General features: G+C 40.4%; 1 long non-coding RNA gene across 3 annotated transcripts; it reads right to left on the reverse strand.

The window, feature by feature from the left end:
* Window positions 1-1,791: 1,791 nt before the first annotated feature.
* On the reverse strand, window positions 1,792-10,157 carry LOC110903053. Of its 3 annotated transcripts, XR_004876725.1 has the most exons (4): window positions 10,026-10,157; window positions 9,507-9,560; window positions 2,552-2,605; window positions 1,792-2,039 (listed from the first exon to the last, which is right to left on the reverse strand). It is a non-coding gene; the product is annotated as an uncharacterized LOC110903053 (long non-coding RNA). The 3 variants fall into 3 exon arrangements; XR_002571631.2 differs by lacking the exons at window positions 9,507-9,560; window positions 10,026-10,157 and adding an exon at window positions 3,071-3,202; XR_002571630.2 differs by lacking the exons at window positions 1,792-2,039; window positions 2,552-2,605 and adding an exon at window positions 8,747-8,994.
* Between the last annotated feature and the right edge of the window lie 269 nt (window positions 10,158-10,426).

A 10,426-nucleotide genomic window follows, 5' to 3' on the forward strand; every position in this document is an offset into this window, starting at 1 on the left:
AAGGGTGGTTAGTGTAAGTCCCGAAAATACGGATCAAACAACGATATCAAACGATCACCAAGGATGGGCGGAATCCAAACTTGATGATGATCAAGAAATCAAGAACACAAAGATGAAGATTTGAATATACTCAAAGGCTTAAAGTTGCATACAATATTAATTGTCTAATACAACTTTCTAAAACCAAACAACCAACCAACCTTTTGCCCCTAATTATCATTTCCTATTTATAGTAAAGGGTTTCCCCCAAAACCCTAGGCCCATTATCCCTAAGCCCACTCTAATACCCCCACTTTCTAGAATCTTGGTCCATTAGCCTATAAACCTACTAATCCATAAACCTATAGGGCCTAACAATCTCCCCCTAGGTTTACTGGATTAGTTGCTCAATTTGTTAGGAGGACCACCAGGCAACGGAGCCGGATCAGCAAACACACGATTCTTGATCACGATCTTGAACTTCTTTTTCAGCTTAGCTTTCAACAGATGTCAGCATACCCGCATCGCTTTGTAGTTGCTCGATCGTCTGATCTTTGCTTGATTTCTGAGCTTGCAAAGATGAGATCTGAGCTTCTTCCAGGGCAGCATCTTGTTTCAATACAATCACTTTTTGCTGCAACTTCGCTACATCAACAGCCGTATCATCATCACTATCTTTTTCTTCAATAAATTTCAATTTGTTGACTGCAAAGCGCATGGCTGCTTTATAATGCTCAGAGAAGTCGGCACCACTGGAACTTCTACATTGAACCTGATGCTGCTTGAGCTTTCTGGTTGCAAATGAGTTGTTTCAGGCAGATCGAGATCGAAATCGAATTTTTAATCAAAATCGAGATCTTGCGTGCTTGTTTCTTGAGTAGCAGCAGTGACTTGTGGATCGGTGGGCATAGTAGGCTATGGTTCTGAGCTTGGGCCAGTAGAATGATACCAGGAGCTGTTTCGGTTCTTCATTTCTTGTTGGATGCTTCTTCAGCATCATTTGTCGAATCATCTTCATTTTCAGGAATAGATACGGAAGGAGGGTTTCCGACACTATCCTTCAAGGACTCAATCAGGGCTTGTAAATTTTCAGCAGTAACGTCGATTCTCGAACGGGTTTCTCAACATTTTCAGATGCAATCACTTCCACTTCACTGTCGGAATCGGGTTCTTCTTCACTAGAGTCCGATTCTGAATCTGAATCTGAATCAAGTGTCTCAGCTTTCTCGTCAACACGTGTATGTTGCATGTCACGTTCTTTTGGCGACTTTGGCATTCAGAGGGCTTTGGTTTGAAAAGTATAGAAACCTGCAAACCTTGTAATTCGAATAAGTGGTCCGGAAAGACAATGAGAGAATCCGAAATGAATTAGGAGATGAGATTAGTCCGAAATGTGACTTGAAAGAGAGAATGATTGCCAATTAATAGTGTTTTAGATTGGGCCTGAGATCAAACGGCCAAGCCCCAACTCGGAACAATGGGCCGGATCTGATTCGCGTTATCCACGATAGTGGGCCCTAATCCGAAACAGTGTGTCAGACTATTACTTTAATGATTTGCTTTTTCATGACAGAAAACATCTTTCTCAAAATCAACGATCCAACCAACCGAGCAACCTTTTTAGCAAAGAGATAATCAAAACAAAACAAATTAATAATAGAAAACTAATGGAGGAGTAATATAGGGAGAACCTGCCATGGGATCATGTTAGGACCACTATTTCTAAAATACTAGATTACATGCTAAGCAAGATCTTTCGGACATTGAAATACAATTTTGACACTTAATAGAAAATTTTTGCAAAATTTGGGCATGACCCGTTTGTAAAACGAGCATACCCCCTGTTTTGACATAACTTACAACGTTTACACTACGACCCATTTAACATAAAACCATCCCAACAAAAACGACAAGTTTTCAATTCTAAAACATTTCAACAAGTTTAACAAGTAATAAACACGACCCAAAAGCATGCATATAAGTTGCGGAAGCGCTTGGTATCATAAGGCTTGAACATGTGCTCGTCCCATATCTCCAAATCGCCTAAAGAGGTGCTTTACCTACATTAACATTCACAATTTAAAAGGTTAGTTATCTCATGGAAAATCATAACCCTTCGTTTTAGCTTTATACATATAAAACCTTCTTACTCTTAAGCATACAACAACCCAACAATTGGGTTAGGCATAACCACTCTCGTAGAGAGTTCGACATACACATTCGACCCGTGTAATTGGGTTTAGCATAAACACTCTCGTAGAGAGTTAAGCATACACGTTCAACCCGTGAAATTGGGTTTAGCATAAACACTCTCGTAGAGAGTTAAGCATACACGTTCAACCCGTGAAATTGGGTTTAGCATAAACACTCTCGTAGAGAGTTAAGCATACACGTTCAACCCGTGAAATTGGGTTTAGCATAAACTCAACATTACTTTCGTTAGCATACCCAAATCCACAAGGGATTTGTCGCTTACTTACTACATTGTCACGTTCGTTATACAAGGATAGCTTTACATTAAATTTAATATAAATGGGAAATATAATAAAGATTCGTGTAAAACGAAACATACCTCGATCTTGTACTCCTTCCGCTTGCTTAGTGCTTGTACCTTCTTCTTTTACGCCTACATTAGAACATTCATTCCTTCACTTAGTTTGTCAATACTTTCTACTATTCTCATGTACATTCATCTTTTATGCATTTCATCGAACACTTGGTAGGCGTCATATTTAAGGTACAAGGTACAAGTCTATTAAGCATGTTCCTACTAACTCATTACAACACAAGAATCATCTTCCCCTAATTTCACATAATTTTCATTCTAAAATTAGTTTATCTAGCATTCAAGCATCACAACAACTTCACATATCAACTAAAACATGATCATAATCCTTACGAACTTCCTATTAGTAACATAACCTTAACAAAGTGGGGTTTTCACTACATTTTTCATACAACCTACAATCAAACATAATTCTTGCCCTAGAAGGTAATTTACATCTCAGATTTCCCTATTCTAATACAAGAAATCGAGATTGGGATTATCCCCTCATCCTACAATTCAAGATTTTTCAGGAATTGAACTTACCACTTAAGAGATTAGGGTTAGCTAATCACAATTTAGAGAACATGCATCAGATTGGCTCATGAATTTGGATTGATTCACTTGATTCTTTGAACTAGGGTTTCCCCCTCCTTTGGCCTTGTTTGATCGCAGAGAACTCCCACACACGTACTGTGTGTGGGGTTTTTCTTAATTGTTATATTTAACTATCAAATTTTGATAGTTACAACCTTGACCCCTCTATTTTCATCTTAATTAAATTTAGGCATCATTTCTTTACTATTAGATTTAATCTTATATTTATTCAATATTTTTGGGGTGTTACAAGTCTACCCCCCTTAAAAGAGGTTTCGTCCCCGAAACCTGAACATAATTTAAAATTTTGACATACCGAAAAGAAAAGGATAGTGTCTCCTCATTTCATCTTCGGCTTCCCACGTAAGATCCGAACCCTTCCGGTGCCGCCATTGTACCAGCACCTGTTTAACAGCCTTGTTGCGGAGATTCTTCACCTTGAAATCTCTAATGGCTATGGGTCTCTCTACATAGTTTAACCTCTCGTCTAACTCAATGTCATCGAGAGGTACTAATGCTGTGTCATCCGCGAGACATTTCCTCAATTGAGACACATGGAAGGTACTGTGAATCCCGTCTAGAGCAGGCGGTAATTCTAGTCGATACGCAACCCTTCCAACCCGAGCCAAAATTTTAAACGGCCCAATGTAACGAGGACCTAGCTTTCCCCGTTTGCGAAAACGGATTATACCCTTCCATGGGGATACTTTTAGCAAGACAAAATCTCCGACTTGGAATTCGATAGGACGCTTTCTCTTGTCTGCATAAGCTTTTTGCCGATCTTGAGCTGCTTTCAACCTTGTTCTAACCATTTCGATCTTTTCATTCGTTATTGCTATTAAATCACTTGGTGCAAGTTCTCTTTGTCCTACTTCACCCCAACATACGGGAGTCCTACATTTCCTCCCGTAAAGTAGCTCGTAAGGTGCCATTTGAATACCACTATGGTAACTGTTATTATAAGAAAATTCGACCAGTGGCAATTGGTCGTCCCAGCTTCCCCCAAAATCTAAGGCACACGCCCTCAACATATCAATGAGTGTTTGAATGGTTCTTTCTGACTGGCCGTCAGTTTGAGGGTGGTAGGCGGTACTAATGTGCAACTTCGTACCCACACTCTCGTGGAACTTTCGCCAGTAACGAGAAGTGAATCTAGTGTCCCGATCCGAGACAATCGACACGGGCACCCCATGACGGGATATGATCTCGTTCATATAAATTTCTGCCATCTTCTCAGAAGAGTAAGCTTCTTTGATGGGTAAAAAGTGAGCGCTTTTTGTAAGTCGGTCTACGATTACCCATATTGTATCGTGCCCTTTCTTTGTTTTAGGAAGCTTGGTTATCAAATCCATCGTTAGTTCCTCCCACTTCCATACCGGTATCTCCAAAGGTTGTAACTTCCCGTACGGCTTTTGATGTTCTGCTTTCACTTGGGAGCATGTTAAGCATTTCGCGACGTATTTAACTATGTCACGCTTCATACCCGGCCACCAATAGTTGGCTTTCAAGTCTCGATACATTTTTGTAGCCCCGGGATGGACCGAATATCGAGACTTATGTGCCTCGTCGAGCAAGGCAGCCTTGACTTCACAGAATCGTGGGATCCATATTCGGCCGAACCGTGTCTTAAGCCCGGTCGAATTCTCTTCTAGATAATCGATCACACCTTTTAATCTTTCCCTCTTCAGGTCTTCCGCTCCGAGCGACTTCATTTGGGATTCACGGACCGCCTCGAGTAATCGTGGCGTAACTATCATCTTCATGGATTTTACTCTTATGGGAGATGGATACTCTTTACGGCTTAACGCATCGGCTACTACATTTGCCTTTCCTGGGTGGTAGAGGATATCACAATCATAATCCTTGATAAGTTCCAGCCATCTCCGCTGCCTCATATTTAGGTCTCTCTGTTCAAAGAAATATTTAAGGCTTTTGTGGTCCGAGTAGATGGTACATTTTGCCCCATATAGATAATGCCTCCAAATCTTTAATGCAAACACTACCGCTGCTAATTCCAAGTCGTGTGTGGGGTAGTTCACCTCATGAGGCTTCAATTGTCGCGAGGCATAAGCGATAACTCTCCCTCTTTGCATTAGAACACAACCCAATCCCTGGTGTGAGGCGTCTGAATAGACCACCAGATCTTCGGTTCCGTCTGGTAGTGTTAAGATCGGGGGACTTGATAGTTTCTCTTTTAACATTCGAAAAGCCTCCTCATGTTCTTTCTCCCATACAAACTTCTCTTTCTTTCTTGTCAATTTTGTTAAGGGCAAGGCTATCTTGGAAAAATCTTGTATGAATCTTCTGTAATATCCCGCAAGACCCAGAAAACTTCTTATCTCTGTCGGGTTTTTCGGAGAAACCCACTTCATTACAGCATCAATCTTTGAAGGATCAACCAAAACACCCTCCGAATTTATTACGTGCCCCAGAAACTACACTTCCCTAAGCCAAAAGGCGCATTTTGAAAATTTTGCGTAGAGCTTCTCCTTACTGAGAACTTCAAGTACTTCACGCAAGTGTACTGCATGTTCATCTTTGCTTCGTGAATAAACCAGAATATCATCTATGAATACAATCACAGACCTATCCAACATGGATCGGCATACACGGTTCATAAGGTCCATAAAAGCCGCCGGCGCATTTGTTAACCCGAAGGACATAACTAAAAATTCATAATGTCCGTAACGGGTTCTAAATGCGGTCTTTGGAATGTCTTCTTCTCGTACTCTAACCTGATGGTACCCCGATCGCAGATCTATCTTGGAGAACCAACTCGCCCCTTGTAACTGATCAAAAAGGTCGTCAATTCTAGGTAAAGGGTAGCGGTTCTTTATGGTTAGCTTATTTAACTCCCTATAGTCGATGCACATGCGCATCGACCCGTCTTTCTTCTTAACAAATAAGACGGGCGCTCCCCAAGGCGACACACTTGGGCGTATAAAGCCCTTGTCTAGGAGGTCTTGTATTTGTGTCATTAATTCCCGCATTTCCGTGGGAGCTAATCTATAGGGAGCCTTCGCGACCGGGTTCGCACCCGGATTCAATTCGATATTGAATTCCACTTCTCGCTCGGGAGGGAGTCCCGGCAATTCTTCCGGGAATACATCCGGAAATTCGTTCACAACTTCTACATCTTCAAGCTTTGGGAGGCTTTGTTGAGTATTTACTACGTAAGCTAAGTATGCTCTACTCCCATTGAGCACGTACTTAGTGGCTTGAACGAGAGTACATAGCTTCGCTTCCATCTTTCTTTCGCCTTGTACATTTAATTGTCTTCCACTTGGAGTTTGGAGAAGTATAGATTTGGTTTCACATTTTATCTCTGCATGGTTTTGAGACATCCAATCCATACCCACTATTACTTTGAATTCCCCCAAGATCATGGGGATAAGATCAATAGCAAACTCCTCATCCTCAATGGTCAATTTGCAATTTTTACATATTTCGTGCAACAAGTAATTTTTGCTATCTGCTATCTCTACTTCTAAGGGCATCGACATTCGTTCAATCTTAAAGGATGGATGTTGAACAATTTCACTAGAGATAAACGACATGGTAGCTCCGGTATCAAACAAAACGTAAACCGGTATAGAATTTATTAGAAAAATACCTGAGACCACATTTGGCTGGGACTTGGCTTCTTCAGACGTGATCTGAAACATTCTCCCCTTTGCCCTAGAACCCTCTTGCTTCCTATCTTCTTTCTTTGACCCTTGTTGAAGCTTTGGACATTCCGACTTGATATGCCCTTTTTCGAAACAGTTGAAACAAGTCTTTGGGTTGTCCGGGCATTGATAGGACGAATGCCCCTCCTTACCGCATTTAAAGCACCCCTTCTTACCTAGCAAACACTCTCCGGTATGGAGCTTTCCACACGTCTTGCATGGTGTAATCCCACCCTTCGACTTACCCTTTCTTCCTTGATCCTGAAACTTCCCCTTTTTGGATGGACTAAAACTTGCACCTTTTTCACTCGGCCTCTTTTCACCTCGCTCCTCTTGCCTTTTAATTTCGATTTCTCTATCTCGCGCTAAATCAATGAGCTCTTCAAGAGTTTCACATTTTGAGGGAGTGATGAACTCTCTAACTTCTGCTTTTAACACGCCATAAAAACGACTTATCTTCATCCTCTCGGTTGTTACCAATTCTCCACAGAACTTCATCTTATCCATAAAATTGTTTGCTATTTCATTCACTGATTCGTTTTTCTGCCGGAGGCGTAAGAAATCCTCCTGAATCTTGTCGATAGCCGACTGAGGACAATGATATCTCATGAAGGGCCCCTTAAACTCCTGCCAAGTCATAACTTGCAGTCTGTCTTTGCCTACCTCCTTGCTGTGAGCATCCCACCAATCCTTCGCCTGATGGGTTAGTAAACCGGTAGCGAACATCACTTGATCCTCCTTATCACACCGACTTCGTATAAAGACCGCCTCTATGTTCGAGATCCATCTTTGACATTCAACAGGATCTATTTTACCGTCATACGTCGTCGGATGGCATGCCATAAAATCCTTATAGGTGCACCTTCGTTCCTTACCTCTACTCTTGGATCCTTCGATTAATTCTTTCAATTCTTCAAACCTACTGGTCATCATAGCATCCACCACACCCAGAACTCGGCTTTCTACTTCTTGAGCCAACCGTGGTAGATTGGCTTGTATAACCCCTTCCGCTACTTCAGTGACTCTGTTCTCGAATGCTTCTTGTCTAGCCGCATCATTGTTATCATCATTATCATCATTGATATTTCTTGCATCAGCCATCTACACAACATCACATTTATATTTAACACAACTAACAAGCTTTCATTACGTCATAGTTCATTACTCCAAGTTTATTTCATCCACCTTCCCTTAGTTGAATTTTACTTGTCTTTTTTAAATTTTTACTATTCGTTCATATTATTCGACTCGTCACCTCCGATTATTTCGAGTTCATCACTTCATAATTTCTATTTATGGTTCCCCATACTTATGAAGTCCCACATGGACTTTTCATCACAATTTAGTAGGCTTTCAATTGATACGGGAACTTAGAATGTGTAAAAACAAGGCAAATCAGCGAACCAGACCCACGCTAGCCGTCGGCGACGGCAGGGTAGCCCGTCGGCGACGGCTCTTAAAAGTGGGCGTTGGGTAAAAAGGTCCGTAGACAGGAACTTAGGCCGTCGGCCAAAATAAGGCGTCGGCGACGGACATACAGGGCGTCGGCGACGGCCTTCCCCTGATCGTTTCGCTGCAACTTCATTTTTTTGTGTTTTAACCCACTTCCAGGTCCGTACCAGCTGCCCGGGTTCCGGAATTACTTGTTTTGCTACCCATAATTGTTACTTCACATATTTAACTTAACCTTACATCATAAACTCATAACATATACTAGCATTTATCGAAATCATACATTATTACCTCATTGGCGATTATGGAGCGAGCACACTTTCGAACGAGCCATTGGTTTGAGTTCAAGCATCGCGTTAAAAGCTCGAATCCCTCAAACCTTGGCTCTGATACCAACTTGTTAGGACCACTATTTCTAAAATACTAGATTACATGCTAAGCAAGATCTTTCGGACATTGAAATACAATTTTGACACTTAATAGAAAATTTTTGCAAAATTTGGGCATGACCCGTTTGTAAAACGAGCATACCCCCTGTTTTGACATAACTTACAACGTTTACACTACGACCCATTTAACATAAAACCATCCCAACAAAAACGACAAGTTTTCAATTCTAAAACATTTCAACAAGTTTAACAAGTAATAAACACGACCCAAAAGCATGCATATAAGTTGCGGAAGCGCTTGGTATCATAAGGCTTGAACATGTGCTCGTCCCATATCTCCAAATCGCCTAAAGAGGTGCTTTACCTACATTAACATTCACAATTTAAAAGGTTAGTTATCTCATGGAAAATCATAACCCTTCGTTTTAGCTTTATACATATAAAACCTTCTTACTCTTAAGCATACAACAACCCAACAATTGGGTTAGGCATAACCACTCTCGTAGAGAGTTCGACATACACATTCGACCCGTGTAATTGGGTTTAGCATAAACACTCTCGTAGAGAGTTAAGCATACACGTTCAACCCGTGAAATTGGGTTTAGCATAAACACTCTCGTAGAGAGTTAAGCATACACGTTCAACCCGTGAAATTGGGTTTAGCATAAACACTCTCGTAGAGAGTTAAGCATACACGTTCAACCCGTGAAATTGGGTTTAGCATAAACTCAACATTACTTTCGTTAGCATACCCAAATCCACAAGGGATTTGTCGCTTACTTACTACATTGTCACGTTCGTTATACAAGGATAGCTTTACATTAAATTTAATATAAATGGGAAATATAATAAAGATTCGTGTAAAACGAAACATACCTCGATCTTGTACTCCTTCCGCTTGCTTAGTGCTTGTACCTTCTTCTTTTACGCCTACATTAGAACATTCATTCCTTCACTTAGTTTGTCAATACTTTCTACTATTCTCATGTACATTCATCTTTTATGCATTTCATCGAACACTTGGTAGGCGTCATATTTAAGGTACAAGGTACAAGTCTATTAAGCATGTTCCTACTAACTCATTACAACACAAGAATCATCTTCCCCTAATTTCACATAATTTTCATTCTAAAATTAGTTTATCTAGCATTCAAGCATCACAACAACTTCACATATCAACTAAAACATGATCATAATCCTTACGAACTTCCTATTAGTAACATAACCTTAACAAAGTGGGGTTTTCACTACATTTTTCATACAACCTACAATCAAACATAATTCTTGCCCTAGAAGGTAATTTACATCTCAGATTTCCCTATTCTAATACAAGAAATCGAGATTGGGATTATCCCCTCATCCTACAATTCAAGATTTTTCAGGAATTGAACTTACCACTTAAGAGATTAGGGTTAGCTAATCACAATTTAGAGAACATGCATCAGATTGGCTCATGAATTTGGATTGATTCACTTGATTCTTTGAACTAGGGTTTCCCCCTCCTTTGGCCTTGTTTGATCGCAGAGAACTCCCACACACGTACTGTGTGTGGGGTTTTTCTTAATTGTTATATTTAACTATCAAATTTTGATAGTTACAACCTTGACCCCTCTATTTTCATCTTAATTAAATTTAGGCATCATTTCTTTACTATTAGATTTAATCTTATATTTATTCAATATTTTTGGGGTGTTACAGATCAAAATCGTTCTCGAACTGATTAAGGGACACTTTTCAGCCCTTCGTTTACTTAGGCTGGTCCACGCAATTGTTGATATGTTTGTCCTCTTAAATCC

Source organism: Helianthus annuus, chromosome 13, assembly GCF_002127325.2.
Source record: "Helianthus annuus cultivar XRQ/B chromosome 13, HanXRQr2.0-SUNRISE, whole genome shotgun sequence".
Classification (NCBI taxonomy): Eukaryota; Viridiplantae; Streptophyta; class Magnoliopsida; order Asterales; family Asteraceae; genus Helianthus; species Helianthus annuus.